We start from the raw sequence: 22,072 nt of genomic DNA, 5'->3' as shown, positions 1-22,072 counted from the left end.
TGTCAGAATGACTATCACCAAAAAGAACACAAATAACAAATGTTGGCAAGGATGTGGAGAAAAGGGAACCCTCATACACTGTTGGTGGGAATGTAAATTGGTGCAGCCACTGCAGAAAACAGCATGGAGGTTCCCCAAAGAACTAAAAATAGAACTACCATATGACCCAGTAATTCCCCTCCTGGATATATATCTGAAAAAAAAAGAAAAACACTAATTCAAAAAGATACGCTAACCCCAATGTTCATGGCAGTATTATTTACAATTGCTAAGATATGGAAGCAACCTAAGTGTCCAACAACAGATGAATGGATAAAGAAGATGTGCTATACATACACAATGGAATACTACTCAGCCATAAAGAATGGAATTTTTTCATTTGTAACAACATGGATGGACTTGGAGGCTATTACGCTACGTGAAATAAATCAGACAGAGAAAGACTGTATGATATCACTTACATGTGGAATCTAAATAATACAACAACCTAATGAAGATAACAAAAAAGAAGCAGACTCGCAGATAAAGAGAACAAACTAGTGGTTACCAGTGGGGAGAGGGAAGTAGGGAGAGGCAACGTAGGAGTAGGGGAGTAAAAGGTACAAACTATTATGTATACAATAAGCTACAAGGATATGTTGTAGAACGCAGGGAAAACAGCCAATATGTTGTAACTATAAATGGATTGTAACCTTTAAAAATTGTGAATCACTATATCCTACACCTGTAACTTATATAATATCGTACATCAACTATACTTCAATTTTAAAAAATGAGAAAAAAGTTCCACATGTTGGTAACATTCTTCCACTGGAGGAAAGAAAAAGAAAACCTTAATTCTGCAATTTTTGAAGCTCTTGATTAGTGGAGTGACACAATAAAAGTAATAGCTGATGAACAGTTTTGGTTTTTGCTTCCTCTTTAGCAGCGATGTAAAGGGCAAAATGGAGAAATGAAGAAACAGAGGCAGAAACTCCAGCTATGACGCTATGACAGATCTTGGGCACAAGATATGAAAATCTGTATAAAGATAAGGGAAGGAGGGGAGAAAAGGAAAGGCATGCAACAGGGAGAGAAGGCTGGGGAGAAAATGGCAGAAACTGCTTTAGAAGTAAATTTAATGTAAGAAAGAGAAGTCACAAATGTTCCGGCTGGAGCAGTTGGCTCTATTATTCTTAGCAACTAAGAGATTGTTAAAGGAATGCTGTTCTCCCTCTTTATAGCTGATACAAATGTGCAGAACGACTAACATGAATACTTTTGGGTGGCTCCATGTTACCCAATACCCAAGTAACTTTTTAAAAACTGATCTAAGATATGTCACTCAAAAATTATACAAATACCAAGTAAATATTTATGTGATTTCTGAAAGCTTCCAAATCCCCAACACCATTTGGATCTCACCAAATAGAATTAAATATTGCTGTATTGGAGAGTTCTGATTACAATACACCATTTGCCCCATTTGGATAGATCTTAAAAGTCCTCCTATTTATTCTCTCTCAGTATTATGTAACTTGCTTCAGAATTTCCATTTCATGAGGCAGATTTTCTTTGGCATTCAGTTAAGCCAGCTTATTAGGCACAGTTGACTTTTTTTTTTCATTTGGAATTACACTCAAGAGGGGACACGCCTTGGAGCTCTTAGCAGCACCCATTCTGTGCCAATGTCTACACAGGCAGTATCCAGCCAGGTCTCCTTTGTGTGTGTTTCCATACATTTGAACAGAAAAAACAGTTCACTCACTCATAAAGCCTTAAATGAAATGTACCAGAATGTACATGTTCCATGGGCTTGGCCTGTAAGATGAAGTGGTCTTTCATTTTATTCCAGCTTTAACCCCATCAATTGATCAGTCAGTCAATGACTCTCCCTCCCTCCCTCCCTCCCTCCCTCCATCTCTCCCTCTATGTCTATATTGATATAGATATGTCTCTTATGACTCAAAACACATCCCCTAAAATATAGTACAGCTTTCACCACTACTAGAAATGCCACTAAGAAGCAATGGAACATAAATACAATATTTTAATATGACAGTGGTGAAATATTCTCTTGAAATTCAGAGGATAATTCTTCTATTTTACATTATGAAACCATAATAGGGTACCCCTTGAAAGAACTAAAAAGTCATCTAAAACACCATGTTCTTATCAAAATACGTCTTGTCCTTTCTATTCTTCAAAATATATCTCAATCCATCAGTTCCCACTTCTCAGCAGAATGTACCAGGTACTTCAAAACTGGTTTCAATCTTACATTCTGGTTCTATAATTTTTTTTCACACTTTAATAAACCATGAGAATTTTTACATGACACTCAACTTATTAATGCTTCTCCCTAAATTCATAATACTCCATTGTAGGGATACAGTATTATTTACTCCCTCATTTTTGTCTACTAGTTTATTATTTTTTACTATTACTGATAACACACATCTTTCTACGTAAATCTTGGACACAAGGACCTCTGCTGGCCTGGAGGATGCCTTTGGACAACTAGAAAGGATGCCCTCTCTGGGAAGACACAGACAGACTCTTATCAGGAGGTGGGGCCTGGCCAGGGAAGCCTAGTGTAGATTTCCACGACTCACCCCTCAGCCAAGCATCCACATCCTACACCACTGTACTTAGCTGCCCTGTCTGCACCTTTAGTTACCTTAATTGCCTTAGAATATAGTTATATAAGTATAATTACTAGATCATAACAATATGAACTTTTTTCACTCTTTCAAAATATATTACCCAAATCGTTTTTTATACAGACTACACCAATTTATATTCCCACCAGAAGAAGCTTTTTATACAGACTACACCAATTTATATTCCCACCAGAAGAAGCTGTACCTGCTAACCTAGTTCTAGTACCATCTATGGTCCAATACACAAACCACTGCCCAGCAAACTTTAGGAGATAAAATAAAGGTTTGTCAAATGAATAAGAGAAGCTAATGATAAAAACAAAAGAAAAATAAACTCCCCTTTATATCAATTGTGTGGATATTTCTTAACCAAGTAACTAGGGCCTTAATTATATAATTTGTATTTTTTTGATGCAATTAAGCTACAGACCATAATAAACATTAAATTTTGTGAATTATACATAACACAACATCACACATTTTTACAGCATTTGGAGATTTACCAAGTATCCTAATGATAGTATTTGTTCTGAAAGTAGTTCTGTGAGTTGAGCACATGAGCATTTTAAGATCCATTTGACAAAAAAAAAAAAAAAAAAGATCCATTTGTCAGTGACGATCAGAGGTTAATTTCCTATGCAACGAGTCAGATAATGGTGGGGTCCTTTTAAACCCCCTGAGTTAGTCCCAAATGTTAGTGGACGGCTCTTTGTATATATCTCTGTAACTACCTATAATTTAAATGTACACCTCAGTATGTTTTAAACCTGGGGACAGCTTGGTACAATGCTAACTTCTGTTTTCCATTCAATTGAAGCTGTTCAAAGCACTCAAGGTCATCTTTTGCTCTGTAGCACCCCCACCCCACAGAAAACGAAGACACAGTTTAGGATTGAGAAGACCTGTCCCTAGTTTCACCTCTGTCATCTACTGGCTCTGTGACCTTAAAAACCTTAATCAACCTCTCTGAGGCCCAACTTCCGTCTCCACAGAAGCAAGGATAATACCTGTTTTACCTACCCGATATACCCTAACTGAAGTAATGTCTATACAACAATCTGCACTAACATATACGTAAGCACACGTAAGAATTATCACTCTTTAATCAGTGGACAGATATTAAACAGGAAAACAACAGAATTTCCCCAAATTAAGACCACAAGATAGAATAGATGAAGCTCCAATTTTATTCATGCTAAGGGACCTTTGGGTTGTTCCCCAAATTCCCATCAAAACCAAACCACGATATAAAATAGGAAATTGGCACATTTCCAATAACAGTTACTATATCATCAATTTCCTAATTAAAAGATTATTTAACTCTGCCAAACAGGTTTGTGAAATTATCCAGTAAATCTTCCCTAAGTACCGAAGTTCTAAAGGGCACTGTCCTCATCAAAAAACTCATCACACGTGTTTTGGTCCTCACTTTCCTGGCTCCAAAAATGATTCTCAATTGTCAGGTGAAGAAAAGCAAAGGGTTAGTTAGTAGTCACTTATTCCAAAATGAAAAACATGAGAAATAACAAAAGGCATAAAGTATTGTATTTTAGAAAGAATTTTAGATTTACTTTTAAACAAAAATATTGCTGCCTGGAACCACTGGTAAATACTGGTTTGTTTTTCTTTTAGTGGATAGTCTGGAGAAATTCTACTTACACCTGTTTCTCTCTTCAGTAGCTATAAGCAATAGAGAATAATTGTCCAAATTCTTCACTTTCTAACTCTTGTTTTCTTCCCTAAAATTTCCAGTTGGTCAGCCAGCTTCCACAAAAATTCAAAGAGAGTATCCTGGATAACAGAAATGACCTTGGCCAGAATGAAAGTGGATGCTATCCTCCTTAATGAATAGGGAGTTACTTCAGAATAACTACCTCGGAGTACAGGCATTACATTACCCTCTAGTAACAGGCTCTTCATCACATCTTAAATGATCTATTATGTTCTCAATCTTTAAAGGCTAGTGTTTAACACATTCAAAATACTTCAGGACCCATAAGTACACTTGTTGCTGGTTCCTCTGATAATCCCTTTATGTATCTTTAAGCAGAGACACAGAAACACATTTTAAAAGTGTTTACAGACACCTGACTAGTCAGGGTATACCACTCTGCCCACAGGTAATTTAGTTTGCTCTGTTTCAAATAATTGAATCCTGATGCCGGTATGGCAATCCCATTTGGAATTCCGTCTTCTGGATTCAACTTTACAAATCACTACTTCATTAGTTGTGATCTTGTGTTTTCAAGCGCTGATTTTAAAAAAAAAAAAAAAAGCCAAGTAATAAACGTGTAATATACCTATTCAATTCAGTTACCACAACTTTTAAAGCTGATTATGGAACTCACTGGCAGGCCTGTGCATTTCAGTCTGAGATATTATATAACAGGATCCATGTTGGCCTTACTCTGTACCAAGGTTTCTGATATATAAGTTGCCTTTTTTTATTGAAAGTTATCTCTGTTTCATCTGTCGTGGTGAGTTATCTTGGGAACTGAAAATGTTTGAAGGTTAATCTAAATATTTCAGGAGATAAATGCAAATCTAAGCGCTACATTTTCATAACTATTTTGACTTAAAATGAAAAGAGACACTAAAGACACAAAGCAGTAAGCTTGTTGCTAGGTGACAGGTGACACCTACAGTATGTCTTCTGAACCTGTACAGCATGAGACATCTTACTGCTGAGAAAAGACACACGGATTTCCATGGCACACACATCATTCTCTGTAGAGAAGCAAACTAATGTTCAGGTATTTTTAAATATAGGCCACAGGTAGTCAGGAAATTACATCTGTATGAATATGTGATTTTAGATATGCCTCTCACAATAAATAGAAAAGGATAGCTCTTTATTTTCCATTTTGAGTAGATGTGGCTCTATAATCTAAATAACATCTACATATGAAATACATATAATTTTCATGACTCGTGAATAAAGATTAAAGAGTGATAATTTTTCTTTGTATCCCACTTCGGAATTTTCACACTTTTAATAGAGATCACGTCAACTAGGGTAGGCAGAATCCATAGAGAAAGCATATCCTGATAAAAAGGAACCCAATTTGTATTAAATTTATTAATACAAGAGCATCATAGCAAAGATCTGATGAATGCAAAAAGAGAAGCACAAAAAGCCTCAATGTAGATTATTTCCTGGACATAGTTTATAATTACACACCTACTTTGTAGCATTACCTCCCTTCCTTGAGACAAAACCCCAGGCACCAAGTTCCACCCCCTCCTTTACTCATCAGGCAATCCAAATGATGATATGGAAACGCCAAGGACGGTTTTATGCCCAGAATTGGGACCTCACATGAATGAATGGTATGTTCCACTCCCATTAGAAAGGTGGTACTGATGGTCACGAAAAAGATCCAGGCATGAACGCCAGACAGAATGAACACCAGCTTTAACATCTGGGGTCATATAACTTGGGGCAGGTTGCTTCACCTTATGTACTCCCTTTCCTGAATTTATTCAACTGGTAACATAAAACCTTGTGGGGTGCACTGAAAAGGAGAATGTAGACAATGTAGCTACCACACTACCTGGCACATACTAGTTACTCAGCAAATGTCAGTCCCGCCCCTACTCGCTACATTTATCATCAAGTGTCCAATCTCTTATTTCCACTTAAACTTTCCTGAGAACTAGGAACCAGCAATGACCTACTCTGGCCCAAGTTCCACTTCCTCGATACCACCTTCAACCATGAGAGTGTGTCTCTTACAGGAAGATCCTGGGAATACAAAGACGACAGGATCTCCACTCTAGGGTGTCACAGTACAGTGTCTATAATGCACCCATTAAGAGAGTTCAATGATGTAACAGCTAACAGAAATAGGAGAAAGGGAATTCAAGGTCATTAATAACCCATATCCCATAATAATCCCCTTGGAATTCTGTTAGTTACATACAAATCATTTGAAAATTCTCCATTTACAAAACGGTTCTTCCCCATTTCCAGCTCTACGTTTCTCTGAAATTATGTTTCCACCCAGGAATTCTTCACTATTAAGAAAAACAGACAATACAGAAAGAGCAAACTTTAAGAACTAAGGTCCCATGTGGAGTAACGTATGCTTTGCACAATCATTTAAGAACAGAGTTCTCGGGCTTTCCTGGTGGCGCAGTGGTTGAGAGTCCGCCTGCCGACGCAGGGGACACGGGTTCGTGCCCCGGTCCGGGAGGATCCCACATGCCGCGGAGCGGCTGGGCCCGTGAGCCATGGCCGCTGAGCCTGCTCGTCCGGAGCCCGTGCTCCGCAACGGGAGAGGCCACAACAGTGAGAGGCCCGCATATCGCAAAAAAAAAAAAAAGAACAGAGTTCTCTGAATAAACAGCCCATTCTCTGAGGGAGGAGGCGGAGCCAAAGCACACTGACGTGGAAATTACTCTCTCAATCTGTTTGCGGCTTCCGTTACACCCCATCATTCTGCGCAGACGGAGAACAAATAAACCCTTAAAAGAAAGCAACCATAGCAAATGAATTAAGCCTTTCTTTTACACATATTGTGCTCAATATAATGGTTTGAAAAGTAATGTATGCTATGCTCGTCTTCCAGTGTAATTGCCATTTTACTGGGACTGCGTAGTCAAAAATCTGATTTGTATTGCAAAGGACTGACAAGATGATTAAATCTTGTCTTCGTATGTCTAATTTATGTGATTTAGATTGCAACACAAATATGAGCATGTGCAATTTGTACTTGCATGGAAAGCTACCGCATGTAACACTACGTTCTGCCAAAAGTAACTTGGCCACACACTAGTCTGCACCGCCACGTGGGGGACCCTAACATCCTTCCCCAACCCTCTCTGTCAGGATGTCTTAAACCATCATGCCAAAGATGTTAAAAATCTTTGGGGTTTTTAAGAGGCTGGTAGGAGAAAAGGAGTCACAGGGTACCCAGCTACTTATTAATCTCCAGTTCACTTCCCAGCACTTTCTATAAATATAATGTGGTTGTGTTAAATATAATGTGGTTGTGTGATTTATATATAGAAAAGCAAACTTCAAGTTTTGAAAACAAATGAAAATAAAATCATGGTAAACACACATTTGGTACCACTTATAAATGCATAATTCACACAGTCTAAGAACTTCTTCACTACTTTACTTCAATGGGTGTTATCTGGACATAACTGGGTGTATATATTACTGGGTACTTAAAATTTTATACACTAAAGAGCTATGACATAGTCAGGAAAAATAAATGCCTCGGGCTTCCCTGGTGGCGCAGTGGTTGAGAACCCGCCCGCCAATGCAGGGGAAATGGGTTCGAGCCCTAGTCCGGGAAGATCGCACATACCGCGGAGCAACTAAGCCCCTGCACCACAACTACCGAGCCTGTGCTCTAGAGCCTGCGAGCCACAACTACTGAGCCCACAAACCACAACTAATGAAGCCCGCGAACTTAGAGCCCATGCTCTGCAACAAGAGAAGCCACCGCAATGAGAAGCCCGCACGCCACAAGACAGAGCAGCCCCCACTCGCCGCAACTATAGAAAGCCCACGCGCAGCAACAAAGACCCAATGCAGCCAAAAATAAATAAATAAATGTATTTAAAATATAAATAAATAAGTGCCTCATTCAGTATACATATTTGGTTTTCCTATTAATTATTGCTTTCTATGTTTAGCTTGCCAATGCTAAGCAAGATAAATCCCACTCAAAGGCATAGTAAACTGTTTGCGTACGGAGTAAATTTATTTTCTAGTCCATCACAACAATAGTTGATTAAAATATGTTGCTCTTATCCAGTTTTGAATTAATTCACGTGAAATAAAACAATATTTATTAAATCGTGGGGAAAACATTCCATCAAACTGTAAAACCTGAGTAGGAAAACAAACGGCACACAATTACAGTTGACATTTAAATGAAATTTGCAATCTCGAAATATTTAACAAGAATTAGAAAACATCAGACCTGAGGTATTTTAAGGATACTTTTATGTTCAATCTCTTCACGTAACTGGGCGCAAAGAAGTTTTAACACAGGCAGATTTTAAAATATAATTTGAAGATGGATCAATGAAGTAAGTAGATTTGTTTCAGTGACATTTTGACATAATGATACAGAAACAAGAGGGTTTATTTGATATTTTTAACGAAAATCTTGCCTTACTGAACGATAGTTTTGACCAGCTGAACTCATTAATCCAGTGTGCATATTCAGACATCATAATCATTGCCCCACGTAGTTCATAATCTGATCCATAAGAGATAGCTGGCTGTCATGGCAAGTACATAATCAATAAGTATTTCTCAATGATGAGCAAATTAGTAGACTGTCAAATGTATTACATAACCCTATGCTTCTCTCATAATTAATTAATACCAAAATATCAAAATAACTATTTTGCTGAGAATGACAAATGATATATTAGGTTGATTCTTGTTCAGAAGGATCAAAAAGACCACTTGAAAAACTGAAAAATACTGAAACTGGACCTCAACTCAAGTACAGTCCAAGCAGTTTATTGATGAAGGCCCACTGACATTTACTACATGGTACATATATTCTGTTATTAATTCATCTATGAATTACCCATATGCCAGAAATTGAGAGCATTACAAATTATATGCCACAATGCCTAATTTAAAGAAGCTCATAGACAACAAAGGTGAGACAAATATAAATAAGTAAAATAATTATAACAGTAATAGATACCATCTATTGAATGCTTACCATACGTTTAACATGAACTAGGTGTTATTATATATATTAGTTAATAAATGCATGTACAAGGCGTAGCTATTCTAATGACCCTGAATTAACACCCACACTTTAAAATGAAAGTAACTGTAATTAAAGTCCATATTCTCTAACTTATATCAAGTTGAAGAACTAATAACATCATATGAGGTCTGATGAAAAGAATAAAGTACAGCAGGAAGTTGAGGGAACCCACAGCAAGGTGAAACAAAGCTGAGTCGTGAAAAGTGAGGAAGAAAAGACATTTCAGGGAAAGGGGATGTACTAGGAATGAGTACATTTAAATCTGAGTCTGAGAACACTCACAAATATATGTACAGACACATATAATTTACACACACATATATGACCAAGCGTCCTAAGAATCAGCATACCAGCCAGCCCATGTCACCCAACGAGGGGCTCTAAGATAGAAATCTGTAATGTGGAGAGAAGGTCCATTTCAAATAAACGATCAAAACAATTGTGAAAGCATAACTTCTAGTGTCTTAGGTGCACATCTGTCTTACAGTATAAAGGGATTTATATTATATATGCTAAACCAAGAACATTAAAATATGATTTAAAGAAGCTAATTCTATGGAAAAAATGACTTTAAAAGTGCTTTCTCATGAACTGTGCTATGTTCCATGATTGAAGGTACTGCTGACATTTCTGACTCTCATGGATCAAACATTTCAAAATATTTATTAATCAAATACAAAGCAATGAAAATATGCCCATAGATAGTAAGTATACTATCTTCGACATGCTTCTACCTTCAGGTTCACAAAATGCTTTGACATATAGGCCTACCCTAGTTATCCTTTTTAAAGGTGTTTTATTTGGTTGAGGGGCTTTAAAGTTCCCTCACCACATCTGGGCTCTCATTCTGTACTCCTCTCCGGCATATGCATCTTCTCTCCTACCTTCAAAATATTCAGATAATCTCTGTCTCAATGCTAACAGTCAGCCAGCTCTACTACTAGATGTAACTTCAGGTAACTACAGAACAATTTCTATCCTTCCTCAGACATGTGATCACAACTCATTAACTCTAAGTTGATCCACCTTCCCCGGACCATGAAACGGTCTCTTTGATGACAGATGTATATTTAGCATTACAGATAACCTGCACCTGGAAAGAAAATTCCCCTCCCCCGTTTCAATGAGGTCTCTGATTCTTTTCTCCAGTCTCTCTACTACCATTGGATGTCTTTTAAATAGTCTACCTCCCTACAAAGGGGTATCTTCCAAAACTCTCCTTAATTTTACAACGGGCTTTGATCTCTTAGGAAGTTCACCCACCAGAGATTTGATTATTACCTCTCAAATGAACATCTCTAAGCCTAAACTCTTGCTAAAATCTTGCTCTACCTTTTTTCCCACATAGATATTACAGAATCGTGTCCAGTGTATGCAGGAGTCACTCCAAAGCTAGCTATCACCCATGGACCAATCAGTTATCAAGCGGAGGCTACATGAGCTACTCTTGATTACAGAAGGGCAAGCAACTTGAAACACATCTAATGCTCCAGCTCTCTTGAACAACCCTTTCTACCCAGCATCAGTTTTTAATGCAAGCACATTGTATGATACATTTTGTTTGGAGTTTCTATGGTTCTTAGCAACATGCTGAATTCCTGTAGCTGACCACTAAACATTATTTGGTGAGATTCGTGTCCCATTAGATAGAGTAAACAATACCACAGTATATGGCAATACTACCATTATCAACTGTGTGCTAGTGATTAGCTAACCGATCTGGGCCTCAGCTCCCTTATCTATGAAATTAAGGGGCTGAAACGTCTTCAAGTTTCCCTTCACTTATAAAGTTCTGGAATCTACAAACCCTCTATTTTAAAAATGCACAAAAAATGAGAAAGAAAAGAATCATACGAAGTCACCAAAAATAATTTATGGAATGCAATTTACTGAGTTCCTACTGTAAAAGAAGGTATTTATATTAGAACACAGGAATTACTTGGAGAGTCCAATTCTCTGAAATTCTTTTAAAGTGGAATAAACCGCTGTTGTTGAAAAAAAAATGCACAAGCCTGCAAGGCATATGCTATGAGCTGGAATACATTAATATTGGTTAACAGAGTTTGAGTTCTATCTCTGAATTGATGAACTCAGTGAAATTTATCAAAACTTCTCCTTCCCAGTGGCTCCTAACCTGGCAGAATATAATGGATGACTAATAGGTCAGTGGTAACTTAGCACACCACATCTCTTTACTATGTGGTGCTCTGGAGAGAAAAGCTTAGGAGGCAAAGAGGGGACCATGAAGTGAAATATTTTCACTCTTTCCAGAGCTGAGCCTGTGGACACACCAGTAGCTGAATGATCCTCTGGAGGCGGTCTTGAACAATTCCAAAGGTGAAGAGGGAGAATCCCTTAAGTAATTTCTCTCCCTAGGGTTTTACGATGGCCACTTGGAAGGCTCAGAAACGTATCTGCGACATTGTTTTGTGTAAATTAAAGGAATATATTATTTCCAACAGTATCTCAGCAGCAAAAATGTACTCTATATACCAGGTACGCGCCAGGCAGCATCGCAGGTACTTCATACACGTTATCTTAGGGAGTCCTCACCGTGAAGGAGGGATATTAACCTCCACTTTACCAGTGAAGAAAGCTTCATGGCTACTGAACTGCACAGTGGGGATCTGAACACTCTTCCGTCTGATTCCAAAGTCCATACTCTTTTCCTCACACCACAGTGCCCCTCACTAGAAGCTCCTGAGGTGTGAGCTTGATGAAAGCGCTATGCCAGGACAAATTTATCCAGGTACAGACGTGGCCAGCTTTCAGGCACTGCTGATCACTTTGTGGATCCGGGCAGCCACTGAAGACACTGCTGTTCCCATTCTCAATTATGATCAGGAGCCACTGATGGCCCCAGTGTTGCTATTGCTACACTTGGGCAGCATTTCTCCACGTATGTTCTGTGGACGGAATGGGGTCTATATTAAACAAAGGACATCAGAGCTCCTTTTGCCAATGCATTTTGTTTTTAATGTAGCTTTTCTCAGAGATATTATGCAAGAACACTCCCCCATATAGCCAGAAGTCCCAGGAGCCTCAGAAGTTTCTGGAAAGTTAACCCTCCCATTTTTACAAGACCATGAACAGTAACTGCAGAGTTCTTCAGAGCTGGATGACATCTAACATCCTAGAGACCCGAATTCGAAACTCAGCTTTTCTATTTCCAAGTTAAACGGCCATGGCCCGATCACAATCTCTCTAGAATTCAGGTTTGCAACGTCCACAAGAATGGCTAAAATAATGCCTACCTTGCAGCATGTTTGTTACGTCTAGAGAATCTAAGAAGTGCAATTTGCAGAAGGCTCTCGATAAAAAGAGTAGTTATTATTACATTATTATTTTTCATAATTATAAGTACTACTTTGGTTTTAAAACACAGAACTAAGCAACACTACTAAGCCACAGAACCTGCTGGAGCCAGAAAGAGATCAGAAAACAAGCCACATGAACTTCTCTGGGTATCCTGTATTATTAAATGATTCTAATTTAAGAAAAGAGAAAGAGTTACTAAAGACAGCCAGGTTTCCAGAAAACCGGCATGCGTATGCCATACTCTTCTTCTACAGGGAACAAGGCAACAGGAGATGGGTTTCCAATTTTTCATAGTAATAGGACCCAAATAAACTAAAATCCATAGAAGTGAAGATCATTTTGAAAATTCATCATCCAGAACTCCTGTTTATGGAGATTATTTGGCTCCATCTTCTAAAACTTAACAACTTAATATTATATCTACTCCAGCCTTAGACGCTGATTTTCAGTAACTTCTACACCCTCTCTTTTACTGCCTCTCTAATGTCGTCCATCTTATCCCTGTAATTATTCGGAAATCCACACCTTGATCTCTGTCCTATGAACGTTAATCACTCATTCACGGGATCAACAAGTACTGCTTCTCCTTCCTCCTCTTTCCAACTAAATCCCTCGTCGAGTTTAAAATAAAGGAGGGCTCTAGGTTTTAGAAAGCACTGATTTCAGAATTTTGTTTTTTGTTTTTGCGGTACGCGGGTCTCTAACTGTTGTGGCGTCTCCCGTTGCGGAGCACAGGCTCCGGACGCGCAACCTCAGCGGCCATGGCTCACGGGCCCAGCCGCTCCGCGGCATGTGGGATCTTCCCGGACCGGGGCACGAACCCGCGTCCCCTGCATCGGCAGGCGGACTCTCAACCACTGCGCCACCAGGGAAGCCCCTCAGAATTTTGTTTTTAATTACCATGAAGACATACAACGGAACAGCATAAAATCTCTACTCACAGTACTAAGGAAACTAAACGCCACGCATTCCTAGTGGTTGCTCCAATCGCCACCAGTTGTAGCTGCTGAGCGTCTGAAACGTGACTGGTCCAAATCAAGCTGCTCTGCAAGTGTGAAATACACTTGAAGACCTTTTACCAAAAAGCATAATTTAAAATACTTCATTTATCATTTTATATTGATTATGTGCTGAAATGTGAATATATCCCAACATGTACTGTTAATTGAGCACAGTCTTCAGGTCCTTGGAAAGCTATAATTGTGAAGAATGTATTTGATGCTTGTTGGTACCTGATTTTTATCTCACCAGATTATCAATCTTCAGATCTTTGAAAACTCTGCAAAGTGATCTCAAAAATGTCGTGTGTATCTTCCAAAAGCACAGTCATTCACGCACAGCCATGCCTGAATTCAAGTGTCGAGGGCTTTCCTTAATCCTCATAGCCTATTAAAACTAAAAGATCCCCAGAGGACCAGAAATACAACCCAACATCCACTTTGTGTCCTGAAGCATAGCTGTATTTAAATTGATAAAATAAAATGTAACGTATTCTGCATCACATATCCACTCTGCTGCTGATGGGAAATACGCTGGACAATACATACATCATTAAACTGAACACAGCCAAGCATATTATGTTACAGCATCATTTGGAAACTCAGGCCAAACAATCCTCCGAAATTTCTAAATGTCAAAACTACTGACAATAACATTTTCATTCATTCTGTGTCTCAATGTTGCTCTTTATGTTTCTCCTTAGGCATTCTTCTGAGTAAACAAATTTGATTAACAGAGTTTCTCATTTTCATAATGTGTAAAAGTGGTGAAAGAATTCATTGTACATTTAAGGAATTTTTCCAGCACTTTTATTGACAAGCAGCAATACCTAAAAAACAATCACATATTATAACTCATACCAACCCTCATTTTTTTCATGGAGTTACGTGTGAAGTCATGTTTTCAATCGTATGATTTCTACCAAATATCCCTGGTGGGTCAGTTCCCGCCAGATGCTAACTTTATGAATAAGTGTGATACCAGGCAATGTGAGCAGGGCTAGACTCAGAAGACACTGGTTCACTGGCAATAAAACCTTTGACTTGAGAGAGAGGATCTGCTTGACAACGAGCACATGCATTTATTTCTTCTAATTCTGCAGAGGGTCTTTAAGAGTTGACATTCTCCACATGGTGGTATAAACACAGAGAGGCCCTCCTGTGTAAAAACTCCCGGAACCCACAACCCTTGGGGCATCTTAGGGGCGGAGGTGCCAGGCCACACATGAAGTTACCAAAGGCTAACTCAGTGCTTCTCAACCCTTTTCAGGGCATCCTCAACTGTTTAAGGAAATCAGTATCTCAACACACCTGGAACCGACCCCCAGCACATCAGTTGGGCAGCTCTGGGCTAATTTTCTGAGGGAGCTACAAACCTCCATGCTCCCAGGAGCCAAGAGGCTGAAACAGTGGAGCCACCCAACAGAAGGCTGGAAGCGGGACAGAGAAGGGATGTCCTCTCTGCAGAGGGCCGCTGGTCCTCACCTGCTGACAGTGGTTCCCTCGTAGTTATAGTCAAATGAAATGAAGCCTCTATACCCGTTTACGAGATCTCCTACTTTATAAACACAGTACTGCTGTACTGACAAAAACCAAACAAAACACCATCCACACATCAATCAGTTCATGATATGTACTGCACTGGCCTGACCTTCAGATTCAAAACATCTAGGAGGCCAAGGAAACTACAAACTATGGACACCCTAGATTTGTCTGGGCCTTTGCATCGGGGTGCCAGGAAGAACATAAATTCACATGATAAACATGGACTTTCTAACGGAAGCATCAATTTCACTTTTAGATTTTTTTTTTTGGAGAAACTGTATTAAAACAAACTGAGTATATTATGAGCACAGTTCAAAAATCACATGATTTACTGTAAAATAAGAGAGTCAGTAAATTCACTGCTTGCGGCAGGCTACTTTCAACCACACACCTGGAATGATTTTCCCTTTCTGAGGAAAAGTTTGAAAAGTAAACTACTGGGCAACCCTCAGAGGGGACAAGAACCCCTTAAACAAGCTCTGAACAAAATAAGATTTTTCAAGGACTCTTCCATAGTTTGGAGCGTGTATCAGCTCTGGGCCACTTAGATTGCTAATTCAAACATAATTCATATTGTCAACTTGTTCTAGAAGGCTCCTGGAACACTGCATTTCAGCATCTCAGGTTTTCCAGCCCAGTGGAGAGAGGGTACCCCACAAACACAACTGATTTACCCATTGTACATTCATCAACAGTTTTCTTCGTGTGTTCTGCATTTGTTTACTGTAATGAATAAAACATTAAAATGGCTATTTGGAATATAAAACATTTAATAAAACAAATGAAAAATACAAAACAAATAAAAAGTATTTGTAGTTCTTGCAAACGGTAAAGTTATGCTGGGCTGTAGTTTAGAGTACCTAAGGCTGTTATTTACGGAATAAAACTCATTATCGTTACTCAAATATTGAACAAGAATAGTTTGTATTCAAAGATAAAGTTGCCACAGGGGACTACTGATATAGGAAATAGGCTGCAGCAATAGGAGATGCATATTAAAATTTAAATACTGAAAAGGAAAAATGCATTTAACAGGTATATTTAATATTCCAAGAGCATCAACTAGAATTGTTAAAGTCATATTTGCTGACATTTCAATTATAACCTTCTATTTTCAGTGCCTTCAGCTCAATCCAAAAATTGTCTGCAGTCCCCAAACTAATGTACTTTACAAGGTCTCTGTTGGCAAACGATCTTTTTGTTAGCGTGCAGCACATTGAAACTTTCAAGAAAAAGACCAAAGGCAAATCTGAATATTTTTCCTCACAGGACCACAAAATTTTGAATTGAATATATTAATAGTAGGGATTTAAAACAATATTTTTCCAAGTGAAGCACATAGGTTAAGAGTTTGCCATGCTTAGTTTAATAATAAATGGCAGAGTCAGGAATCAAACCAAGGATTTCCACTCCAGAGTCTGTGCTCTCAGGTAGTATAGTTTATTACCTGTTTATTATCATGTGGATAGAAATATTTTATACACAATAATTTATATACAGTATTAGTACAGTACATATAATATACACATAGTATTATATTACATACCTATAATTTTTTTAAAACACTAAAAAATGTTTATTCTTATAATCTACTCTGGTTATCATATACAGACCCATATCTAACTTATTGTTACTGTAACCCTCCAATGCAATTACAATTGGTATGTGTAGTTCTTTGTGCAATTTCTGAAGTCCCCAACAGATTTATTTTCAGTGGGCATAGAGGCTTTCTAGGTTTACTGAAGTTATTTAAACTCTGGAGGACCCTGTTTTCTCAAATATAAAACAGGAATAACAGCTGTGCCTATGTCACAGAACGGCTATGGGAGTTCAATGAAATAATGCAGGTACAGAGCTTAGCACAGTGCACAGCACAGGAAGCACTCAGGAGATATTAGATATTATCATTGTTGTGGTTAATAATTTTATCCACCCTTGTGTCCTTGCAACTTACACAGGGTTTGGCACATGAGAGGTGCTCAGCAAACAGTAATTAAATAAATCGATGAATACTTTTTTCAACATCCCCCCATCTGCATGCAAACACATCCTTCCTCTCCACAGACACTGCCATTTCTCCAATATGATTTTGCTTCTTCCACCTAAAACACTATTCCCCATCTTCATTTTCATCTGGCTAACTCTTATTTTTCATCTAAATTTTGGTTCCCTTTCTTCTCTCATGGGAAGTCTTTTCTTAAAAACTCTGAGTCTATTATGTGTCCTGCTTATGCTTTCTCATTGGGCTTTCTCCTTGTCCCTAATTAGCAAAGCACTTAACCTTCAGTCTTCCTGATGTCTTTGACATGCCTTAATACCCCACTAGACTGCAAAGGCAGACACTACCTTTATACCATTGTAAAGGTATAGAACATAAGAGATGTTCAATAAACCTTGTGTTAAATGAATGAACACATACATATTTCTACCGGAATAACCTTTCCATGATCCTCACCCTCCCCAAGAAAAGTCACACTGGATTTAGGATATGGTTCAAATTTAGAAATGAACAAAAACGGAAAAGACAGATAAGCCAGTTTTTTTAATGGACCGAAAAAAGAGGGACAAGTTTTTCCCCAAAGACGGCCAAATGGCCATTAACATATGAAACGTATACACCATTATTAATTATTAAGAAAATGTATATTAAAGTCTCCTCTAAGACATCAACACACATCCATCAGAATGACAAAAAGAGAGTGAGAAAATACAGAGTAGTGAGATATGGAGCATCTGGAACTTTCATAAAGTCTAAATTGGTATAGTCACTAAGGAAAACTGTTTGGCAGTATCTACTAAAATGAAAATACATTCCTGAAGACTCAGCAATTCCATTCCTACTACTATGCTATGCAGAAATATGTACATACACGTGCCAAAAGGCATTCACAAGAATATTCATAGCAATATATTCCTAACAGCTGAAACCTGGAAACAACCGAGATGTCCATCAACAGTAAAATGGATAAATAAGTCTGTGGAAGGTTTCTGATAAATTCCTATAACAGAATATTATATAGCAATGAAAAAAGAACAATAGGAATGAATCTAAAAACGTAATGTTGAGACAAATACTGCATGATGTCACTTATATGTGGAATCTGAAAAATACAACAAACTAGTGAAGACAGCCGAAAGGAAGCAGACTCGCAGATACCGAGAACAAACTAGTGGTTACCACTGGGGAGAAAGGAGGGTGGAGAGACAGGGGAGGGCTAGGGAGGGCTCGGGATTAAGAGGTATAAACTAGTATGTATAAAATAAATAAGCTATAAGGACATACTGTACGGCATAGAGAATACAGCCAATATTTTATAATAACTATAAATGGAGTATAACCTTTAAAAATTGTGAATCACTATAATGCACACCTGTAACATATAATACTGTACAGCACTGTACTTCAATTAAAAATTTTTTTCTTCAAAACACAATGTTGCACAAAAGAATCCAGACTCAAAAGAGCATGTGTATTATGCAGCATCAGGGACAGAAAGTCGTCTACGGTGATGGAGGTGAGACAGCAGCCGACTGGTGCGTGAGCAGCTGCTGGTCATGTTTCATGACTTGATCTGAGTGGCAGTGGAGTGTGTTATGTTCACTTTGTGGGAGTTCACCCATTTGTACACCAGCGGTGTGTGCACTTTTCTGCATGTGAACTGCACTCTGGTGAAAAGGTGAGCTAAAAATAAATGAATAAGTAAATGCACTCAACCTTAAAAATAAAAGTCAACAGAGATGATTCACACAACTCCAGGAAGTCTGAAATCCTCTAAGCCTGACCAGTCACTTGATTCTATTTGAGATCTCATCTTGGTCTTATTTCTAACTCTTCTCTTTATTGGGAAATTCTATTTTAACCTATTTGCTAAATATAGACTACGTATACACAGGTTTAACACTGCCATAAAAAGGGATGCAACAGGGCTTCCCTGGTGGCACAGTGGTTGAGAATCCGCCTACAGATGCAGGGGACACGGGTTCGTGGCCTGGTCCAGGAGGATCCCACATGCCGCGGACCGGCTGGGCCCGTGAGCCGTGGCCGCTGAGCCTGCGCGTCCGCAGCCTGTGCTCCGCAACGGGAGAGGCCACAACAGTGAGAGGCCTGCGTACCGCAAAAAAAAAAAAAAAAAAGGATGGAACAGCTGAAATGGGGTCATGATCTTTTTACTCCAAATGGAAGAAAAAGAAGGAAAGCGGTTTTCCTGAGATAAGTTGGCAACTGTAAAGAGATAGAAATGATACACACACACTCCATGTACTTATGTTTATAGCAAAACATAGCTGTCAAATGGTCTGAATTGAAAGTAATTGGCAAAGGGCACTGAAAATACACAGAAAAGCAGAGGTCTGGACATATGAACCATTGGCCACCCTCAGGGATGAAGCAAGAGGGGGTAAGAAAGCATCAGAGCAGACAGGTCCAGAGCACTGCCGACTCGTACAGACTGGGAGAGTGCAGGGGAAACCGGATTATACAGAGGTGCCTGACCGCTCTGTGCTACCTACCAGAACACTATATATAAGAGAAGGTGAGAGGGAGCTTCAAGTTGGCGGAAGAGCAAAACGCAGAGATCACCTTCCTCCCTGCAAATACATCAGAAATACGTCTACACGTGGAACAACTCCTACAGAACACCTACTGAACGCTGGCAGAAGACCTCAGACCTCCCAAAAGGCAACAAACTCCCCACGTGCCTGGGTAGGGCAAAAGAAAAAAGAATAAACAGAGACAAAAAGATAGGGATGGGACCTGCACCAGTGGGAGGGAGCTGTGAAGGAGGAAAGGTTTCCACACACTAGGAAGCCCCTTCGCGGGCGGAGACTGCGGGTGACAGAGGGGGGAAGCTTCGGAGCCACGGAGGAGAGCACAGCCACAGGGGTGCGGAGGGCAAAGCGGAGAGATTCCCGCACAGAGGATCGGTGCCGACCGGCACTCACCAGGCCGAGAGACTTGTCTGCTCACCCGCCGCCGGGGCGGGCGGGGCTGGGAGCTGAGGCTCCGGCTTCGGCGGTCGGATCCCAGGGAGAGGACTGGGTTTGGCTGCGTGAACAGAGCCTGAAGGGGATAGTGCACCACGGCTAGCTGGCAGGGAGTCTGGGGAAAAGTCTGCACCTGCCGAAGAGGCAGGAGACTTTTTCTGGCTTCTTTGTTTCCTGGTGCGTGAGGAGAGGGGATTAACAGCGCCTCTTAAAGGAGCTCCAGAGACGGGCGCGAGCCGCGGCTATCAATGTGGACCCCAGAGACGGGCATGAGACATTAAGGCTGCTGCTGCCACCACCAAGAAGCCTGTGGGCAACCACAGGTCACTCTCCACACCTCCCCTCCCGGGAGGCTGTGCAGCCCGCCACTGTCAGGGTCCCGTGATCCAGGGACAACTTCCCCGGGAGAACGCACTGCACGCCTCAGGCTGATGCAACGTCCTACCGGCCTCTGCCGCCGCAGGCTCGCCCCGCATCCGCACCTCTCCCTCCCCCTGGCCTGAGTGAGCCAGAGCCCCCGAATCAGCGGCTCCTTTAACCCTGTCCTGTCTGAGCGAAGAACAGACGCCCTCAGGCGACCTACACGCAGAGGTGGGTCCAAATCCAGAGCTGAGCCACGGGAACTGTGCAAACAAAGAAGAGAAAGGGAAATCTCTCCCAGCAGCTTCAGAGGCAGCGGATTAAAGCTCCACAATCAACTTGACGTACCCTACATCTGTGGAATACCTGAATAGACAACGAATCATCCCAAATTGAGGAGGTGGACTTTGGGAGAAACGATATATATATTTCTTTCCCTTTTCCTCTTTTTGTGAGTGTGTATGTGTATGCTTCTGTGTATGATTTTGTCTGTTCCTTTTACCATTTGTGCCAGGGTTCTGTCTGTCCATTTTTTTTTTGCCTTAAAAATTTTCTTTCTTAATAATAATTTTTTATTTTAAGAACTTTATTTTATTTTATTTAATCTTCTTTCTTTCTTTCTACTTTTTCTCCCTTTTATTCTGAGCCACGTGGATGAAAGGCTCCTGGTGCTCCAGACAGGCATCAGGGCTGTGCCTCTGAGGTGGGAGAGCCAACTTCAGGACATTGATCCACAAGATACCTCCCAAATCCATGTAATATCGAACGGTGAAAATCTCCCAGAGATCTCCAACTCAACGCCAAGACACGGCTCTACTCAACGACCAGCAAGCAACAGTGCTGGACACCCTATGCCAAACAACTAGCAAGACAGGAACACAACCCCATCCATTAGCAGAGAGGCTGCCTAAAATCATAATAAGGCTACAGACACCCCAAAACACACCACCAGACGTGGACCTGCCCACCAGAAAGACAAGATCCAGCCTCATCCACCAGAACACAGACACTAGTCCCCTCCACCAGGAAGCCTACACAACCCACTGAACCAACCTTCGCCACTGGGGACAGACACCAAAACAACGGAAACTACGAACCTGCAGCCTACTAAAAAGAGACCCCAAACACAGTAAGTTAAGCAAAATGAAAACACAGAGAAACACACAGGAGATGAAAGAGCAAGGCAAAAACCCACCACCTAACAAATGAAGAGGAAATAGGCAGTCTACCTGAAAAAGAATTCAGAATAATGATAGTAAAGATGATCCAAAATCATGGAAATAGAATGGAGAAAATACAAGAAACGTTTAACAAGGACCTAGAAGAACTAAAGAGCAAACAAACAGAGATGAACAACACAATAAATGAAATTAAAAATTCTTTAGAAGGGATCAAAGGTAGAATAACTGAGGCAGAAGAACAGATAAGTGACCGGGAAGATAAAATAGTGGAAATAACTACTGCAGAGCAGAAT

The 22,072-nt window shown here is 39.9% G+C and overlaps 1 protein-coding gene across 7 annotated transcripts in view; it reads right to left on the bottom strand.

Moving 5' to 3' along the window:
* Nucleotides 1-22,072, bottom strand: part of KLF12 (KLF transcription factor 12) — a 448,013-nt gene that overhangs the window by 306,032 nt on the left and 119,909 nt on the right. The gene's annotated exons all lie outside the window — the stretch shown is intronic.

This window comes from Pseudorca crassidens, chromosome 18 (assembly GCF_039906515.1).
Source record: "Pseudorca crassidens isolate mPseCra1 chromosome 18, mPseCra1.hap1, whole genome shotgun sequence".
Lineage (NCBI taxonomy): Eukaryota > Metazoa > Chordata > Mammalia > Artiodactyla > Delphinidae > Pseudorca > Pseudorca crassidens.
Note: the sequence above shows the minus strand (reverse complement) of the source record. Positions and strands in the feature narration are given on the sequence as shown.